This window comes from Taudactylus pleione, unplaced genomic scaffold, assembly GCF_031769625.1.
Source record: "Taudactylus pleione unplaced genomic scaffold, aTauple2 ptg000038l, whole genome shotgun sequence".
NCBI lineage: Eukaryota > Metazoa > Chordata > Amphibia > Anura > Myobatrachidae > Taudactylus > Taudactylus pleione.
Genome location: NW_028284440.1, coordinates 4,695,006 through 4,714,959, shown reverse-complemented (window position 1 = coordinate 4,714,959; position 19,954 = coordinate 4,695,006).

The following is a 19,954-nucleotide window of genomic DNA, read 5'->3' as shown; positions in this document are numbered from 1 at the left end:
GTCAAAACTCTGGAGTATACCTAAGTATGACAGGAAAGGCTCTGCCTCACCTCACTGCACATCACTGAGAGAATTCGCATGTCCGAAAACTTGAGTGAAAAGCTCGCACATGCGAAAACTTTTTGCAAAAATGCAGCTTTTTGCATCTGATTGAATCTGGCCCCAAGTGTGTTTAGATGTTTGTGATATAGGATTTTTTTTAATATAATCTATTTAATTGAATATATAATACTTGAGGTCCTTGTGCCCTACCAACTCATAAGTGACAGTTGCCAGGTAGAATAATACATATAATTATAATGATTGCAATCTTTACTTTTATCCCCTTCCCTGTGGATGACAAGCTGACTCGTTGTACTGTACATATAGACGTCAAAAGAAGATCTTTACCATCCTAGATTCCCTTACTTCAGGGGCACTCATATTTAAAGGAATGGTGTTCCCCGCCTTGTGATGACATCTGGTAGAATATATTGATCAGGTTCACAATATTTATAACTGGGCCAAAATATTAATACGAAAGGTGCAAAAATTTTTTATTTTCTTTAAAAATGTTACTGCATCTGCATTTTAAGCATCTTAAATCCAGCTAAAATTGACAATTTTGCACACAGATTTAAAGTTGGAAGAAGGAAATGTCATAACCAGGGACGGGCTGACACGGCCGTTGCTGGGAGAGCTGTGGCCCTGGGGGCGCAGCTGCAGTCACCACTGGCCTGCACACTACAGGTGGGGTTAAAGTTCCTGCTGTGTGCTGCCCAGCACAAATGATCATGCAGGCAGTGCTGCTGTCTGCCCCAGGCCAGGGCCAGAATTTGGGTGGTGCAGAGGACACAAAGACCCTGTGTGGGTGATGCTATTGCCCCCCACCATTGGCCCTGTGGATCAGAGCCGGCTGTAGCCAAATAAGTGCCCTAGGCAAGATTTTCTGCGGTGCCCTCCCTCGATGCGATCCTGAAAAGGGATGTGCCCTCACAGAAGGGTCGTGGTATCACTGTGCTGTGGCTCCTTCCCCCATTGTGCAGCACAATGACACCTCTCACCCCACCCCTCACCCCACCACCAGCACAGCACCCATCACCCTGGCCCTCACCCAGCACGGCTTCCCCCTCTCCCAGCACAGCCTGGTCTCAGCACCTCTCATCTGACCCAGTACCCCTATCCCAGCACAGCAACCCCCTCTCAGCACAACACACCTCACACAACACCCCGGCCCTCACCCAGTACAGCACCCCTCCTCCCAGCACAGCACAACGGCACCCCTCACCTGACCCAGTACCCTTATCCCTGCACAGCACCCCCCAAACCCAGCATGACAACACCCCTCTCCCAGCACAGCATGGTGTCAGCACCCATCCTCACCCAGCACCCCTATTCCAGCAGAGCACCTCTCTCCCAGCAGTGAGGACCACAGCACCCTGGCCCTCTCCCAGTTCCAGACTTGCTTACTTACTTGAGCGCAGTGGCTGCAGCCTGCAGAGCCGTTCGACTTGAGGTACCCACTTTTCCTGGCTCAGGCTGGCAGGCCGCAGCCCAGTGCATGCTGCCCCAGCACTAACCACAGGCCGCCGTCCAGGTGCTCGCCTCCTCAAACTGCTGCTGCCCGCTCACTGTTTGCTGCTACTGGGCCCGATTGGAGCTGTCAGCTGAGCTCTGATCGTGGACGATGCGCAGCGGCAATAACAGCTGCAAGAGTCACTGACCACCTGGCAGCAGGTGGCTCCGGCCATGCCTGCCCCAAACCTCCACCGGCCCTAGGCAGGCTTGGATGTCCCAAGACATTCCAAATGCCCTAGGCATTTGCTTAATTCGTCTATGCCTAGGGCCGGCTCTGCTGTGGATGTCATTCACGGTTGCCTGAACTGGAGAGATGCCCCTACAGAATCCTGAATTCGTGCTCACTGCGAAATCACCCATTACCTGCAATATCGCAATAAAGTTGTTACTATGCATATCAGTCACTGGAGACAGAGAGAGACCCACTAAAGAGACGAAGCCGGCCCGTAGTGCCGATGCCTTATGAGGCAAGAAGGTAATGATATATTTTTTCTCATAGCAATAACTCAGCCTAGGAGTCCTCCAGTTAACTACTGGGGTGTGGTGGGGAGCACAGTACAGACTGCTGGGGTGGGGGTGCACAGTACAGGATGATTGGGGAGCACTGTACGACTGTTGAAGGTGGGGGAGCACAGTACAGGACAGTTGGGGAGCACAGTACAGGACCAAAATGTCACAGTGCACTGATCATGAAGTAAGCCATTAAAAAATGTTCTTAACTACATCTGCTTTGGTGAGCGCCTTCTCTCTCTACAAGAGACAGAGATACTTAATATAGGTTAATTACTTTTCAACAGTTTAAAAATATTTGGAATAAAAATAATTACTGGTCAACATCGGTTAATCAGATATATAAATTATATATATATTGACTAGATCTAGAACATTGGAATAGTATTTGAGGTCTGGTATATTTATCCCAGGTTTTTGGCCTATATGTGTAATACCCCACTATGCAGGGTATTACGCCTAAAACTGTGCAGACAATTCCCAGCAGTCTCTGCAGCTGCTCAGGAGGTCAGCAGCAGGTCACATGAGCAGTGTCAGGCAGGTGACAGTTGGAAGGGAGCATCAGTTGGCAGCTGGGTGAGGAAGCAGAGGGTGTACAGTAGCCCTCGCTGCCTTTTTCTCACCTGAAGTGGTTGACAGGCATTGGAGTACTCCCCTCACAGTGACCGGGGAACCAGAAAGCAGTGTCAGCAGGACAGCGGAGTTGAGTGCCATCACAGCGGACCACCTGCTTAATCCAGCCGAGTGTTGCATTTGTGGAGCAGCAGCTGGAGGTGCGGCCAGGGAGGAATGACTCACGGACGACGCCTTCAGAGATCGGGGAGGAGGTCTCTTCACAGTGACAGTGGCGCTGCTGTCAGGAGGTGAAGCGGTGATCACACAGAGAGGGGAGTGGTTGGTAAGAGACATTGATCCCTCTATTGGGCTCCCCACAGTGGGCTCCATAGCCGCAGATAGACTCCCATACTACAGCCAGTGGCTTTGCTGTCAGGATAATCCACCCCTATTTAATTGCATAGGCACTAAACAAGGTGAGCAGTAGCAGACTCTGCTTAACGAATATAAAGCTCAGGGTCCACTGTTACTGGAGAAAGTGATCTAGCAATTGAGACTAAACCATGAGCTGCAGTATTCAATATAAAACTGCTCAATAGCAAGGGAGTGAGCCAATTACCTTATCAGACTTAAGATGCTCATACACGGTGCGATAAATTAGCCAATCTGACATGTTGGTGCGATTTGGCTGCTGGATCGTACCATGTATGGGCATGATATTGGATAGTGCGAGCGCCCGTGGGGTTGTACATCGCACCTCCAGATCTTACTGCAGGTTCAGTTGATCTGGGGTTGCGAAGTGCGATCCCATGCTGCACTATGCGGGTGGGGGAGGGGGGTGCTGGCATATCGGGTGGTCGGCCATCCGACCGCACCATATGTAGGGACCGCCCAATATGTCGGCCGTCGGATCCCTCGTAGCGTCGCAAGGTGCAAATCACACGTTGTATGGGCGGCTTTATGCTCCTCAAATAGATACTGTTGCTGTTGGAGCCTGAGAGATTGCAGACGCTTTGACCCAAAGGATATTGCTACAAAATAGTTACAAAACTGCTACATCATTATAGTTCTGATAGAGCTCTTGGTTGTTACCATAGCTATTTCGCAAGAAACTACTCAGCTAGCTGATATTGTCAAGAGAATTGCACAGGAAGGCCAATATAGTTCGAGTTGTGGGATCTTACTTTCTAACATCATTTCTAGAACATCAGCAAAGCATAATTTAAAACAGTGTGATCACCACCTAGTACAGCTTTAACGAACACGGGCAACTACAGTAGTTGTGCACCATTGATCAGAAAGCGCTAAACTTTTTCCCATGGACTATTACTTATTTTGTTAGTATAAGGGAGTAGTATTTTGGATAAGGAATTAGATAGGAAATAGTCCTGTCAGTTCCTTATTATTGCAGGGTTTATTAAAGATTTGTTCAGTCTTCATGCATTGCAAGAAAATACATGATAAGATATGAAATGTACTAACCTTTAGAGATTTGCATGGTTCCAGATCGATGCAGCGATTCTTCTGGTTGCCGAGTTCCTGAAAAATAAAATTGACCGCATTATTTCTTATGTGTATTACCTTTGACTGTGTTGTATCGCTGAATTCATTGTTACAGTAAAGCGTTGTTTGTGTTCTGAATTGCTACTCTATTAATTCTAAATAAAATCCACAGTTTGCATCCATTGGAAGTTATCGTGCTCGACTCCTTACCTCTCTGTAAGTTGGCCCGAACAGGAAACCCAAGACGGTATAATTATTACAAACATCAGCCCCATGGGTGTCAGGTTTCGGCCTAGGATCGGCCGTTACTCACCACAGTGCCGACTTCCTCTGACTTCTCATGCGGTCAGACATCAGGTGCGGTGGCGAGTGATGCACTGAGGATTATGCCTTAGGTGCACTTGGACATCCATGTGCTGCTCCGTGACTTGGTTACCGAAGTTGCCGTCATGGGCTTGGGAGGGCATTGGGGGCTCTTGAAAGCTCTGAGGGGCAGAAGGGCTTCTTGAGTGACATGGCTGCTAGCTGCAGTGCGGCCGTGTCACTAATAAATTCATAATAGTTAACTGCTGGCCAGGCCCCCTCCTGCTTGTGGGCGGCTGTGCACTGCCCCAGGCTGTCACTGAGAACAGCCGCTGCACAGCGCAAGCAGTCACTCTCCAGTCTCTCCACTGTGATACGGCCGCTTATGCACGGCAGTATCACAACCCGGTTTGTCACTAACTTTGGTCCTACAGGGCTGCCATAGCCCTGTATTACATAAAGTAACCTGAAGCTGCCGCAGATCACTAGAATGCATCATGCGGCCGCAAATGCCAACTTCACAGTGACAGTCGGATCGTGGCCGCATCAACCACTGGACCACCAGGGCTTTTTCTGCAGAGGAGGCGGCCCTGGATGCCAAGTGACGGTGCGGCCCAGGGGGCACATGGCTCAGGGGCCCGGCCCAGCCCGCCCCTGACCAGCAGTGCGTCTGGTTACCATGCACGCATACTCTGTACATCCTCCGAGTACAACCACAGTGTCACTCTCCTGTGCCAGTGGTGCATCTGGATACCTTGCCCACATACCCAGTACAACATCCGAGTACGACTACAGTGTCACTCTCCCGTGCCAGCGGTGCATATGATACCTTACCCGCGTACTCAGTACAACATCCGAGTACAACTACAGTGGCACTATCCTGTGCCAGCAGTGCATCTGATACATTGCCCGCACACTCAGTATAATATCCAAGTACAGAATGCTCGCTAGTGCTTCCTTCAGAAGTATACTATCCTGTGCCTCATCAGTGTTATCTCCCTCCATTTCCCACCTGTATAGGATACCTGACCAAAAAGGGCCACAACCTACTTGCTGGGTGCAGTGCAAAACCATATCACGCTTGGAGGGGTCACTGGTGAACACCTCCCAGCAGGTTAGAGTCCACACCTTTGGTCAGGTCTCGCCAACATCCGATACTTGTGGATGAGGAGGAAATATTGCCTCCGATTCCTTCCACAACCTGGGAACTCAGCTTTCAGCTCCTCAGTATGAGATCCTCCTGAGCCAGTCGTGACAGTGGGTTTGTAATAATTAAAAAACCCAGGAATGTTTGTTGTTGTTTAAACGGCTTGCTGCACGCTTTTGGTCTTTGATAAAAGCAGGTTAAGGGTTCCTGGGTTTTGGATGGAGAGTTAGAGCGGGCTCCATCCCTTAGGTGTATTTTGGGTCTTTAGGGCCTCTAGCCTAACAGTAGGCTGATTAGTACTTGCACCTGTGTCATACTTGCCGACTTTACAAAATTCCTACCTGGGAGAAGCCAGAGACAGAGGCCAGGGAAAAAAAATCCGCTACCAACAAGAAAGTGATATTTGAACTTGTCTTCCCATATACTTTCTGAGAATGAGCATAGACTATTATTTAAAGGATTGTCCTTTGTACCACGCTATTGATAATATGCAATGGCAGATAGAGAAATATAAATTACAACGTCAACTTAAATTGAAAGAACTTTTAATAAAAAACATCTAGACCTCATCAATAGGACAACTGATGTACCAGAGCAACTCAATTTAGGAAACACTCTACGTTTGAACCTACATCTGCCAATGCGTCGATTAAGACTTTTATTCACACCTTGGATCAAGAAGTGTCTGATTGCGCTAAAAATACCCCTTCAATTCATCCTATCTTAACCTCATTAGAGAGACTAGTACTTAAAAGATCATTTAAACTTAATTACACTGCACAACAATGAAAATGTTTCCGATGTGAAAATAGTTACTTCTAATTGATTTCAGCATGCAAAGTATGAATATGACATTTAAAACTCTCTGTTAGCTCTGAGTTCCGAGATATAGCCCATTTATGACGATGTAGAGTTATTCCTAGTGAAGTGGGCAGAATGGAGAGAATCTAACCAGCAATCTGCATTCCACGCAGAGGGGGCGGGGCCTAATGACCCAATTAAATGAATCAGTTATTTGTCCCCTCCCCTATTCAAATATATGCGATGCACGGGATTACCCACACAAGATAACTGTGGTGCACTGAGTGACAAGCATAGTGAGCGATTCCACCAAGACATTTCAGCAATGGAATAAAGACATCAGGGTAGGTGAATCACTACTGTTGGACAGTGACAAGAGATGCCCCAGAGAAGGAGGACAAGCGACAAGCAAAGAGAAAGCACCCCCATGAATAGGCCACTATATTAGATAGTACTTTCGTCTGCTGTATGTTTGTTTCGGCTTGAGTTCTTATTTGTGATTAATTGAATTAAAACAACTGTTATTTATTTTCTATCAAGAAAATATCAGTATACAGTACAGTGCAAGTAGTGTAGCTCAAAAAATAGAGCTATTGAAAATATTCTGAAATCATTTTAGTTTTTCTTGACCTCAAATTTGTAATGTATGACTATTTTTAGAAAGGAAATAAATTAAAAGTATTAATTTGTTGTACAGTGTTATTGGACAAGCAGATAAAGGGAGCGCTATTGTGCTCCAAGTCCTATCGGATTATAAAGATGAAATTGAACAACATCTTAACGACACTTCAACATATTGGAAGCTTTCAAGTGATCCCATTGATCAATATAAGATGGATTTGAGAGAATGTTTAGAACGAGCAATGGATGCTAATATTCTTTCTGAAGATCTATGCTTATTATTGATTCCAGAGTCTCCTATAACCCCTCTAATATACACATTACTAAAAATCCACAAAGTTGTAAACCTACTGCCAGGTAGACCCATTGTTGCAGTTTATGGATCTCTGTTGCAGCCTTCCACCAACGACATGGATTCCCTCTTACAAACTTTAATTCAGAAACATCGAAATTTCCTGATGGACACAACCATGCTATTGAAAAAATGTAAGCGCTGGACTGAATTCCTTCCCCTGCATGATTTATCAATGCAGATGTTACTAGTCTGTATACTGTAATCCCACATGCAAAGGGATTACCTACTGTACAACGTTTTGTTTTGGAAAGTAATGATTATAGTCAGCCTCATAGAAAAGTCATCATGCAATTTCTTGACATGATATTAACAAAAACTTTATGTATCATGATAAATTTTATTTGCAGATTACCGGATGTGCCATGGGCTCCTCAGTAGCCCCCTTCTATGCGAATATTGTTATGTTTGCAGTTGAAGAAGAAATATTCTTTAAAGATCCAGCAATAGCCTCAAAAGTATTATTTTATACTCGATTAATAGATGACCTTTTTATCATCTGCAATGATACTAAGACATCTTTTGAATAGTTAAACTCTCATAATGGTAGGTACTGCCCAGTTAAACCATAACTATGGATCAGGGGCATATCTACCCATTGGCCAGGATGGCACTCACCAGGGGCGGCGGCCATAGGGGGGGCACCGCTCGGTGGTGTCACCTGCAGCTACGGGGTAGATATGTCCCTGTAGCCGCCCGCCTGCACCGGCCGGGGGGAGGCTTATCTGGGGCACTGAGGGTGCTAGGCTAGGCCCACGATGCTGAGGCTGCCTCCAAGGGGGACAGAGCGGAGACGGAGGTATTCTCAGGCATGGGAGCCTGTGTGGGTATGCTGCAGGAGCCGGAGATTGGATGCCCGGGGAGGGAGTGTTGGGAGGAGGGCAGCGACATAGCTCTGACCCTGGACTCTAACAGCTTGAGCTCCGTTGTGTGCCAGGGGCTGGAGCTCCTCCATTGCGGGGCTGCATTCTCCTCTTCCTCGTCCTCTGTGGAGGAGCTGAGCGCAGAGCAGCTGATTAATAAAGTTTTTTTCACACAAGGCGCGCGTGACGTCATGACATCACGCACACCGCATTACTGTTCTCACTGAGGAGCCTGCCGCAGCCACAGTGGGAGGATACGGTAAGTATCTGTGTGGGCTGGATGTGGGGGGAGGAGTAGTAGGGGGATGCCTGGGGACACAGAAAATAGATGGCTGGGGAGAGAGAAGGGGGAAAGGCTGTGGAGAATGAAGGGGGATGCCTGAGGGCACAGAAAGGGTTGGAAGGGGACACAGAAAAGAGAATGTTAGGGACACAGAAAGGGGAAGGCTAATGGCTGGGGACACTGAAGGGGGATGGCTGGGGAGACAGAAATTATTCAGAAAATTTAGAGGGAGGGGGGCGCTAGTCCATTATTTTGCCAGGGGCGCACAGACCCCTAGATACACCCCTACTATGGATCAACAAAAAGTTAATTTTTTGAATGTGACAATTTTTCTAAATCTACTGATCGGAATACTCTTTTACATATGAACAGTTGTCACTCAGTGAGTTTAAAAAAGGGCCTACCCTACTCACAAATGTTAAGAATGAACCTTATCAATAGTGACAGCCATACAAATTGATATTCTCATAGAGAAATTTGTTGAAGGAGGTTATTTACATCATGAATTAGAAAAAGTAAAAGATAAGGTGTTGTCTTTGGATAGACAAAACCTACTCCTTAAACAGAGCCCTCATTGTTATAAATATGTTACAGGATGTGTGGATCTATTGGCTACTCACCAATGTGTCACCTACGTATACATAGGCCCGTATTCAATTTGAGGCATTAAGTCTGGATTCGCGTTGTTTCCGCCGATGACGTCATTATCGCCTGTTTTGGTTTTACCCTGTATTCAATTTGAAAGACTTTCCACCTAGGCGGATAGTTAACGCAATGTAATAATCGGTAAAGTATCGCCTTTGAATGGCAGGCGGAAAAAAGTGCAGAATTGGGGTTTTGGGGTGCAACATTGCGGGAACCCCTGTGCAGCCTTCAGACAGTCCCCAAAAGGTAATCTGTGTCAAAAAAAGTTTAAAAAAAACTTAAGGACACCCCAAAAATTTACTTTGAAAAAGGGAGTGAAAAAAAAATGTTGGGGTACAAAGTTAAAACTAGCGAACTTGACTCTGGGGGGGGTCCCCAAGTATGCCCCAAGTGTTTTTGGATTGCAGGTGTTTGCGGCAGGTTGATTTTTCACGATTTTTTCAAGTTCACTTTATCAACTTTAAATATGCTGACCCCCATTTTCAAGTACCCCAAATTTACTGGGATAACTTATTTCCTGGAAAAAATACTCCTAAATACTATTCTGCATCAGGTATAGAAAAACGCTATTTAGCAGCTATTGGGCCCATTTAAAAACACCAAATACCTTCAGCGAGCCAAATCCGGGGGTACCATAGTGAACCCCCATGTCAGAGCATCATTTGGGGGGTGACAGGCTGATTTCCCCCAAAATGACAGTACTTTCCGCTTGTCACCGTATCGCCGGGTGCCGTTTACGCATACTTTGAAGTTGAATACGGGGTAAAGCCTGGACGGCAGTGATACTTTACCGCCTATAAAACAGGCGAAGTAGGCGTTAAGTCCGGGCCGCGTTAACTTAACGCGGCTCGGCTCAAATTGAATACGGCTCATAGTATCTAATCACTTCTGCCACTTTGTCCCAGTATGTAAATTGCATTTATCACATTCTGGGTTAGTCACCCTCAAGTAAGATGCCCAACTAATGTTCAATCCAGTAATCTGGTAAGGGTGTAATATACCCAGCCTCAGGTTTTATAGAGCAATGGTTAATCTCCCCTATTCGTGGTTAACCTTGTTATTGCTCTTAAAAAACAGGCTGATCGTGATTTAAATTTATATTGACTGTGTTAGTGCCAGAATTATATGTTCTTTGTTCTCTAAACACACATTAGAAACATTGTAATAGTTAACATGCACATGCAGATACATAGTAGTGGTATTCCAATGTCACATATTACGTATCTTTATAGTATGTGCCCTCTGTCCCCAGCATCTTTATTCACTTTCATAGACCACGTATAGTTAGTCTCTGCATATATAGGACATGGTGTGGGCAACAACAAATAAAATCAGCGTGCACGCTGACCCGCTGTTTTTTCATATCTGTTTGGTTCTTGTGCAATTATATTATATATGCTCCGTCATTGCTTATTACTAATATGACATTTGCTAATATGCCATTTACTTTTGCGTATAACTTATTGCTATTTTTCAATATGTCATCTTGTTTTGTATTCATTCTAGCGCTGTTCTTTTGTGTATATGTTGTTAAGGTGATAGTGATGGTGTTCTGTGTCACGCGTCTGCGTCCTTGAACGTGATGACGGACGGGTTGCTGGTCCCAGTTCACCTGCGCGACTTCACTTTGAGGTGGATTGTATTTAAGTTAAGATGTATTTTATTTGTATTTGTAATCCTGAAGATAGTACTAAAAAGATCCGAATACTTGAATACGTTTGAGAAAAGATAAGCACCCTGTTTAGTGATGGAATATTGGGTCAGGCAGTGATTCAGTTTGGATTAAAAAATTTAGAGGTTTGGCTAGAGGTTACTCAGCAGTCCAAAATACCTGTGGATTCCACGATAGCTTGGAAGCAGCCTTTTCCAGCCTGTTCCAGCACCTCAAGATTTTGGGCGCAGTAAATGCTATGCATTCAATAATGCCCAGTGCAAAAGGGGAGCCGGGCATAGGTATAGGCATATCTGCATGCTATGTGGTAGCGGTCAACCAGCCAGAGAAGGCGCCCTAGCCTATTAATGTGAGTGAACTGCAGATGTGGCTAGATCGCTATCCTCTTTGAGAGGAAGCGGCCTTTTTTGTTAGAAGGTTTTATTTTTGGGTTTTAATTTGCTCTTGACGCACAATATATGCATCGTATCCAAACAGAATCTTGAGTCCATGCGCGATCACCCAGAAGTCATTATGAGTAAACTGGTGGAAGAGGTTAGATTGGGGCGCATGTGTGGCCTTTTCTCGTCTTCCCCTCTGAGCGGGTTATGCATCTCGCCTTTGGGGGTTGTACCTAAGAAGGAGCCGGGCAAGTTTAGATTTATCCAGCATCCTTCCTACCCCGAAAGGGGATCTGTCAATGACGCGTTAGATCCAGCAGATTGTTGACTGGTTTACCACTCCTTCGAGCAGACACTGGAGATGGTACAAAATTTTTGGCAGGCGTGCAACGCTGGCTAAAGTGGATATCAAATCCGCTTTCCGATTAATTCCACTTCACTCCGGATATTTCAAGTATATGGGTTTTAAGGTCGCTGAAGAATATTACGTAGATAAGTGCTTTACAATGGGTTGTTCTATTTCCAGTTCCTTTTTCGAATGTTTCGAAATGGATGGAGGGCCTGGTTACGTGTTTGTCCTATCTGGGGATTGATAGACAATTTGCTAGGTCTTTGCTGATTTGCCTTTGGATACAGGGCCTGATTCAGGGGAGCTCCGTCATGCGCATGCGCGAGACCCGAATAGCGATGGCCAAGCTGTCGCTATGGGTCTCGCACAAAAGGGGGCATGCTGTCGATGGTGAGTGACAGCACGCCTCCTTTTGTGGGCGTGCCGGGGGCATTGCCATGGGAACGCCTACCGTCTCTGGGGCCGGCCCCACTGACATCACTAGTGTCCATCGCGACCATCTTTTTGGCCGCTCGCATAAGCTGTGGGTGGTCCAATTTTAGGTAGGAGGGCCCTGTTTCAGAGCGAGTGCTCTTGTCAGAGCGTCCGGCTCTGAATCAGGCCCACAGTTAGTAAGTTTGGGAGAATTATTGGAGATGGGTTGCTAAAACAATTGCAATCACTTCTAGGATTTAAAATTTTGATTGTAGAGTAAGACACACGGGTAGGAATTTTGGTCGTCGTTTGGAACGGGCCACAGCAAGGATTACAAAATCTCAGGACTTATGGGAGGATCTGCACATTTGGTTGGTGATTTTAAGGGAGTTCAATGGGTTTCGTATTGGCCTCCAGCTCTGGTGGACAATTACGGACTTCAGTTGTTTACAGACGCATGTATTCAGTCTGTTTCAGGACATTCTTGGAGGGTGAATGGTGCGCGGAGCCTTAGCCAGATTCATGGAAGCGACAAGATCTAACTGCCAACATGCTGCTTTTGGAGTTTTTTCCAATCGTGGTTACAGTTGAAATCTGGGCTACCAAACTCAACAACGAGAGGATTGTGTTCTGCCACAATAAGTTAGGAGTAGTTCATGCTAACAATATTTAAGGGGCTGAGCCCCCTCTGGCGTTGCATTGTGGAGGCAATTTAACCCTTTTGTGTGATTACGCAGGAGCATAGATTTTAGGGCACAACATGTTCCAGGCGTAGAGCCCGGGATAGCAGATGCCTTGTCTCGTTGTCAGCAGGATAGGTTTTGGGTGCTGGCCCCCTTTTTGCTGATAAACATGGCTTACCCTATCCTGTTCATACTGGCTGATTGTCGCGCTTGCTTTTGAGCGGCTTGTATTGAAGTCGTTGGCTCCATGTACGCTGAAGATTTATTCGTCGGCTTGTAATGATTAGCAAGGTTTCTTAGCTTACAAGAGCGAGGGAGGTACGCCGTTCTATGATTACATGTTAGAATCGTTTGGAAATGGCATGAGCGAAGTCGTTCCAGAGCAGCTATGTTCGGCAGCTCTGTCCGGCATTACTTATTTCTCAGTTTCCTGGTATGTCAGACATGACAAGTCATTTTTTATTAGCTAAAGTAATGAGAGGTTGGGGGAGGAACACCTCATTCTAGGTGATTTCGCAAAGGCCTATTGATATGTAATTTTTAAGGGAACTGGTAGTTGCAGTATCGGGGATCGCATTGGATGATTACGAGGCAACACGCTTTAGTTTAGTATTTTAGTTAGATTATTTAGGGGCATTTAAAATTGGTAACTTGTTATCAAATAATAAGAGTTCGCATCATCTGATTTGTTATTTAAGAATGTAGTTTTAAGCATAACCTGTAATTATGTCGTATACGCGTATACGGTATGCAGTCAGGAAGAAGACGGTCAAAATGCTGGCCGCCAGCTTCTCGACTGTGCAATCCCAACAGGGGACAAATGATAGGCATCAAAATCCTGATCATTATCCCTACGCCAGGAGCCCAACTCCCTGCATACCGAACTAAAGTAAGCCGGGCGGCAGGCGCGGACAGCCTCGGGGGGGGGAGAGTTAGGTTAGGGGCTTCCGGGGGGGGACTTAGGGTTAGGTCCCCCCCCGGGAGGGTTAGGGTTAGGCTAGGGGAAGGGTGGTTAGGGTTAGGCACCCCCTGGGGGGAGGTCAGAGTTAGGCACCCCCTCGGGAGGGTTAGGTTTAGGCTGCGGGGACAGGGGGGTTAGGTTTGGCACTTAGGGGGGGTTGGGTTAGGCACTAGGGGGGGAGGTTAGGCACCCCCAAGAGAGGGTTAAGGGAGGGAGAGGGTTAGGGATAGTTAGTGTACTTACCGATCAGAATTTTCAGTGGTGCTGGTCTTCCGGCGTCGGGATTCATACCGATCCCTCCTATACATAGATTAAAAAAGTGATCAGCTAGCTAAGGGGTGATGGATCTCTATTCCAGCTCACGCACACCTTTTCATCGATCCAGTGGGTTTGGTTGTGCGTTTAATAGGGTACGGCCCCCAAGCAGCACACAATGACTCATCCATGCCAATCAGACACCATTATTTAGGTTTCACTTTACAAGGGTCTTTCAAAACTGTTTGATTGCTTTAGATTTGCCTGTAGATCAGTTTGGCACACATTTTTCAGGATTAGGGCAGCAACCTGCATGGCAGCTGCAGGTGCTTCCGTTGACGCCTTAAAACATTTAGGTCGATGGAAGTCATCAGCCTACAATAATTATTTGCTGGGGGATAAGTTGCACAGCTTTATGCCTACTGCCGCTTTGGAGGTTGAAGGGCTTTTCAGTTTTGCCCTCACAGAGATTTTATGTTTTTCACCTTCATCTGGGTCACTCAACTATTGTTTTCCTTCCCTTGGCTAGGCTGTTTCAAAAAATTGTAAAGCCTATTCGGGCGTGATTAACCCCTTTTTGCAGTTTCCAGGAATGCTAACTGTCGGGTGTGGTTCGTTGGACACTCATTTATCCTTTAGCGTTTCAGCCCCCACAATTGCTAGGTACTAATAAGATTCAGTGGTTTGGGTTTAGGGGCATGTGCTTGGGTGGCCTTCATAGATGTTTTATTGACAGAAGAAGCTAGATTTAAGACCCTGACTGGTTAGTCATACATTTGGGGGGCAATGGTCTGGGTACTTGCAAAGGCATTGAACTTATACTTGTTATTAGATGGGACCTGCAAATAGTCTACAAGACATGGCTGGAAGTAGGGCTAGTCTGGTCGGTAATAGTGCCAAGGCGGTTTTTGGAGAGGCTCGCAAGGTGGCGCTGTTTTAACCTGGGTTCGTAAGAAGGTCAACGCTGCAATCTCCAGTCCGATTACTAACGGGCGGGCATGTTATATGGCACCTTTGCTTGCATTACGAGGAGGGGAGTGTTTATAGGCCCTATGGGCTACACCTCATGGGCACAGGTCTAGAGTGATCTATTAGAGACATTTGCAGTTTTCTTTGAAGTGCGATGGGTGGCAGGGCTCGTCTCTTTGAGCTGATCTTTGGCGGGAAGAAGTATTATAGCGTAAGAGTGCTTGGGCAGCATTTTTCTTTTCATAGTGGCAAGTTGTTTTCATTAGGGGGGGACCTGGCCTTAATCTTAGAGAGTGGTCAGGGCTGTGCCAATTAAGGGAGAATGGTTCTGCCTCAGGCCTGTTTGCGCTGGGCAGGTATCCGCCTCTTCTTATTTAGTCAAATATATTTGTTGGGCTGTGGCCTCGGAGCACTGCTTTCTCACTGCCACCATCTGTCTAACTACAATTTGATCAATAAATTTCGGCTTTGTCCCCTTTTAATTCCACATAAGTGTCCGAGTGGTTATTTCTAGTTAGCAGTTAAGTTAGTTATTTAGCATAATGTAACATTCAAACAATGCTTGACTTAATGTACTGAAACATTGAGAAACGCTACCCTTTGTCAGAGAGTATTTTTAAGAGACTGCCGCACCTTGGAATATATATATATATATATATATATATATAGGGCTATTTTCCTCGAAAAATAGGTTCAGGAACGGGGTGTGGAGCTACTGGGGGTGGAGCTATAGAAAAACAATTTTACTTATATATATTATACATATTATACATATATATAGTATGTAGAAAGAAGGCACTCAAAAGAGACTTTAAAATAAAACTTATCTTATGGAAAATAAATTTTGGCCCATGACATTACATCATAGGTAATGAGAGGTTCAGGAACTGAGGGCCTGATTCAGAGCCGCTCGTTCGCTCCGAGCGATGTTCGCACATCTGCGCATGCGTATGTGGGTCATAATGCGCATGCGCCAACCATTCATTGCGGTCGGAAATTGTGCGCTCGCAAAATAGCGAGTGCCTGCTAATTTGAGTGACAGGATGAGGCGTTTGTGGGTGGTAACAGGGGAAGGTGCTTGAAAACAGGGAGTGGTGATCCGAACGCAAGCGTGCCAAAAGGTCAAAACGGGCGTTTTAAGGGTGTGCATAATTAACAAAGCAGCGTCATCGGCCACGTCACTTGGTTGTCTCTTAGCCTGAACTGTTCACATGATTGCGGTAGGAAAATCCAACCACAAGCACTGCCAGCAGTTCAGACGCCTTTCGATGTACTCGATTAATCTAATAAACAGCGGAGATGACGTATGATGCGAACGGCCAGGGGGCGTCTTTACAAAATAGCGAGCGCATTTTTCGTTCGCTCGCTCAGACATAGAGGCGTCAACAGACCGCAAAGAGCGAGCGCTCAATTTAAATAGCCGGACCCTTTTTCTGAACGACCGTTCGCAAATAACGTCCGGCTCTGAATCAGGCCCTGAGTTCCTGCATATTCCTGCTGAAAAATAGCACTATATATATATATATATATACACACAATTTTAACATAGCACTTAGTGATAATAAATTATATCAATCAAATGCAATAAATACTTCCACTACAGTGAAAAGGAAGGTCAAGCTGTTGTGGGGGCATTGCTTGGCAGCTGGACAATGAACCGTTAAATGTTACCAGTGGTGAGACTGCAGGTTCTGAATTTACAGTGGGAGCAGTGAAAAGCATTTACAAGTAGCATAGAAGATCTTGGCTGAGATCTCTGCTTTATTTAATAGTAGAGATGAGTGGTTCAGTTTTGCTGAAAACCCAATACATCCTAACTATGGGGTCCGGAGTAGAACCAAGCCCCCGCTCGGGTCTACTCGTAAATTCGGATCTTGGATCTAAAAACCAGATCTCGGGTTTTGTATTGCATATAAACATTTACAAATTACATGGTTCCGCTGTTTTTATTCAATATAAATAAAACTGAAACCAAATGAAAACACTAGAGAGTGGTTTTGCCAAAACCAAAACCATAACATTTGAAGGTGGTTTCAACAAAACCAAAACACGGGATCCGCGTACATCTCTTCTTAATAGTAATTATCAAGACTGGAGAAAGTGCAGAATAAGTCTGAGAGCCTGAATAATCTCTTCTTATTTGCTTCTTCTGCAAATTAAAGTCACTGTGTTAGAAAGATGCATGAGCCATCTTGCCACTGTGAAGAGTGACATTTTGGCAGATGGATGTCTCCTACTTAGCTCATGAGAGACATGGTGTTATATCTGCTTTAAACGCTGTTCCAACATTCTACACTGCTACCTGCAAGTGTCATACACTCACCGAATGGTGAACTGTTTTTTTACTCCGCTCAAGCTCTGCTCCATCAGTATTGTATATGTAACAGTGAGTATGGTTGTTCCTGCTACTTAACAATGAACCAACACCACTGGTTAAGTACAAGGTCTCTTCATACTGTAGTTTGAGTCATTCTGGTGTCCACATTATTACTGTCGACATTGTCGTTATCGAAAATCTGGCTGCCTACCCTATGAGAAGATCTGCCCAAACTACAACAAGCAAGTGTAAATGCACTCAATATTAATGCACTAGTACAATGGTTCCCAGTTTGAGGCACTCTTCTGGTCTATATATTTTTTTCAAGGCACTCTTAAACCAAAATAATTACTGAGCAGCCCTGTTTTTTAAGTCGTTGGGTCAAAATAATGTAAAGTGTATTTTGGTCAGAACAAAAATACTTATTATACTTATTAAGTTGTTTGGAAAAATAATACACATCCAAGGAAAAAGCATATTTATATCCATGTCTCTCCATTTGCCCCACTCCATGTTTCTCATTGCAGTACCCACCATGCCTCTCCCTTTGCCCCTCTCCATGTCTCTCCCTTTGCCCCTCTCCATGTCAATACCTTTTCTTTCCTCGATGTGTCTCCCTTTGCCCCCTCCATGCCTCTCTATTTGCCCCTCTCCATGTCTCTCATTGCAGCCCCCTTAATGTTTCTCCTTTTGTCCACCTCCATATATCCCCCTTACTTACATTTAGTTGTAATTACCAGCACCATTCTGCAGCATTGCTCCTCAGATCACACAGGAAGTGAGATCAGTCACGCAGTGCGTTGTGGGATCTCATTCAGCAAAAGCTTTCCGATGCCTCGCCTGTTGCTTTCCACTGACAGAACTGCTCCTGCATGCTCCCACCGCTCATCACCCAGAGCTGCAACTAGGGGGGGGCTAAGGGATCACATGACCTGGGTGACGGACTTGAGGGGTGGCTGGGGAGAAGCTGCCGGGAGGCTAGGTTGCTGCTCTTGTGGGTTTGGAGCTGCATCCTGGGCTTGAGAGGCACAGAGACACTGTCAGTCTAATGTGGTGCCAGTCACAAGCCAATCAGTGCTTGTGGACTGGCAGCCAATCAGCAGAGGCTGCTGGTCCATGAGCTCCAATTGGTTCACGAGTGGCGCCCATTACAATGATGGCAGTACTGACAGTTCCCCAGCATGTGGCAGCCCCGTCCCGCACCACCCCGAGCTCACCCACCGCACGGACCTGGCAGGTAAGAGAAGGGAGATTGAGCCTTACTGTGGCTTAATGTAAAAGAGGCCTTACGGCGGCATAATGTGTAAGGAGCCTTACTGTGGCATAATGTAAAGGGGCTTTACTATGGCATAATGTGTAAGGGGCATTACTGTGGCATAATGCATATGGGGTATTACTGTGGCATAATGTATATGGGGTACTACTGTGGCATAAATGTATAAGGGGTATTACAGTGGCATAATGTATAAGGGGCATTACTGTGGCTTAATGATTAAGGGGCATTACTGTGGCTTAATGTATAAGGGGCATTACTGTGACAGAATGTATTGTAAGGGGCATTACTGTGGCAGGATGTGTTGTAAGGGGCAATACTGTGTTGCATAGTGTGTTGTAAGGGACATTACTGTGGAATAATGTGTCATAAGGGACATTACAGTGTGGCATAATGTGTTGTAAGGGGCATAACTGTGGCCTTGCCTTGCCCCGGGTGACAAAAATTCTAGTTTCGCCCCTGCATCAGCCCCCAATCCGCTCCACCCATTGTCCCAATGCCTCTCACCCCGTGAATTTTTTTTTAAAAGTAAAAACAAAATCTGCAGCATCCAGATGAGAGTGCCACGGCAGCCCAGGGAGTCACGACACAAAGTTTGGGAACCACTGCACTACTATATTGGACCAGGCATATGCTGACCTCAGTATCTGCCTCCTACTGAACCCCATCCCATCCCCACTCTGTCAAGCATGGCACCCTCTGTTCTGTTCTGACCGTTGTTCTATCCTGCCCCTGCCAACCCACCTGTCCACCCCGCTAATCCATCCCACCCCTCCTTGTCAGTCTCATGTGCCCCATCCCATCTCTCCATCCCCCTCATCTCTTGACCAAACCACATACTTTGTTTTTGTTATAAACATCAATTCTTATTATGTACTATATAATTTAACATTTATTGCAGAAGTGGAATTAAAATGTAGTTTTAATTGATTTATCATTGGACTCAGGGGTTTGTGTCATTTTGAGTAAGTTTATTGTCCAATGTCTGCATGTCATAAAAAAGACATGTACAAATTCCCCCAACCAGCAGCAAATGCCATAATGTCAAATGCTGGTATATTATTGGCAGGCCCGGCGACAGGGGGGGACTAAGGGGACACCCGTACCAGGCCCCGAGGTCCAGAGGGGCCCCGAGGTCCAGACAGGCACAACACGGGGCTGCGGATAGTGAACTCAATGTCCCAGTCGTGGCCACCGGGACCCATAGCCACCGCCCAGTCACAGCTCCAGGTCCCTTGTAGCCTGGCCTGTGAAGCGCTGGGTGGCTCAGCTGAGGCCCAGGTCAGGCATGACTTTTAACTCTGCAACACGGCAGCGTTGCATCATAGGTCATGTCACCATATGTCTTTCCTGCTCGGGCGGAAGTGGATTGAACCCGGGCGGCCGGTACTGTGGTGGTAAGAAGTTGTGGCTGCCGTTAGGGATGGGGCTGGGGACGGAGGAAAATGACCGTTGCTGAGGGCAGAAGGTGACAGGGGCAGGACGCTGAGGAAGGTGAAGGAGGCTGGGGGCAGAGGAAGGTGAATGAGGCTGGGGGCAGA